This window comes from Chrysochloris asiatica, unplaced genomic scaffold, assembly GCF_000296735.1.
Source record: "Chrysochloris asiatica unplaced genomic scaffold, ChrAsi1.0 scaffold00140, whole genome shotgun sequence".
NCBI classification, from domain to species: Eukaryota; Metazoa; Chordata; class Mammalia; order Afrosoricida; family Chrysochloridae; genus Chrysochloris; species Chrysochloris asiatica.
Window position 1 is genome coordinate 4,728,515 of NW_006408658.1, and position 1,502 is coordinate 4,730,016.

Here is a 1,502-nt window from a genome sequence, read left to right on the forward strand (position 1 = left end):
TTTATGGTAATCAATACTCCATTCCTCTTTCATATGCCATTGCCTGCATAGTAAATCATGTAATTGTCAGATTCAAAATTACCAGTGGAAGATTTGAATTGTACTTCTGTCATCTTTCCATCCCTCAGTCAGTCGTGGCCCAGAGACACTTCTGGAAGAACCATCATGATAGTCACCCTAGGAGAACCCCAAGTGCAGTTCAAACTCATATTGGTGGGTGATGGTGGTACTGGAAAAAACTACATTTGTGAAACATCATCTGACTAGTGAGTTTGAGAAGTATGTAGCTACCTTGGGAGTTGAGATCCATCCCCTTGTGTTCTATACTAACAGAGGATCAATTAAATTCAGTGTGTGGGACATGGCTGGTAAGGAGAAATTTGAGGGGCTGAGAGATGGCTATTATATCCAAATTCAGTGTGCTATTATAATGTTTGATTTAACCTCAAGAGTTACTTACAAGAACGTGCCTAACTGGCACAGGGATCTGGTTCAAATATGTGAAAACATCCTCATTGTGTTGTGTGGCAACAAAGTAGACATTAAGGACAGGAAAGTTAAAACAAAATCAACCATCTTCCACTGAAAGAAGAATCTTCAGTAGTATGACACATTTCTGCAAAAAGTAACCAAAGCTTTGAAAAGCCCGTCCTTTGGTTTGCTAGAAAACTAATTGCAGATCCTAACTTGGAGTTTGTTGCAATGCCTGCTCTTGCCCCACCAGAAGTTGTCATGGACCCAGATTTGGTAGCACAATATGAGCATGATTTAGAGGTTGCGCAGACAACTGCTCTCCCAGACGAGGATGATGATCTGTAAGAGAACGAAGCAAGAGCCCAGCATCAGAAGTCTAGTTTTATAGGCAACTGTCCTGTGATGTCAGTGGTACTGCATGTTTGCCACTTTATTATATAGCTAAGCAGAACATGTGCTAATCTTTGGGATGCTGAAGGAGATGAATGGGCTTCAGAGTGAATGTGAGAGTTAAAAATAACCTTCATTTTTTGGACCTAAATATGTAGCTGTTGGAACGCAGTTGTTTCCATTTTTAGTTTCAAATACATGACTGCTAAAGTCTTATCACACTATTCAGTGGTGAAATCTTGTTTGCAACTGTCATTCCCATTCCTTACTGTTTGTTGTTGTTGTTGTCAGGTGCCATCGAGTCGGAATCAACTCATAGCAACCCCATGCACAGCAGAACGAAACAATGTCCGATCCTGGGCCAACCTCACTACCACTGCCACACTTGAGTCGATCAATGATGCCACCTGGCCAATCCATCTCCTTAGGGGTCCCCTTTTTCTCTGACCCTCCACCTTACCCAGCATGACATCCTTCTCCAGCGACTGTTCCCTCCGGACAATATGTCCAAAGTATGAGAGACGAAACTTAGCCATCGTGGCCTCCAAGGAGCACTCTGGTTGCACTTCTTCCAAAATAGATCTATTGGTTCTTTTGGTAGTCCATGGCACTTTTAGTATTCTCCTCCAACACCACAA

The 1,502-nt window shown here is 42.3% G+C and overlaps 1 pseudogene; it reads left to right on the forward strand.

Moving 5' to 3' along the window:
- Window positions 1-702: 702 nt before the first annotated feature.
- Window positions 703-1,502, forward strand: part of LOC102818174 — a 31,549-nt pseudogene continuing 30,749 nt past the window's right edge.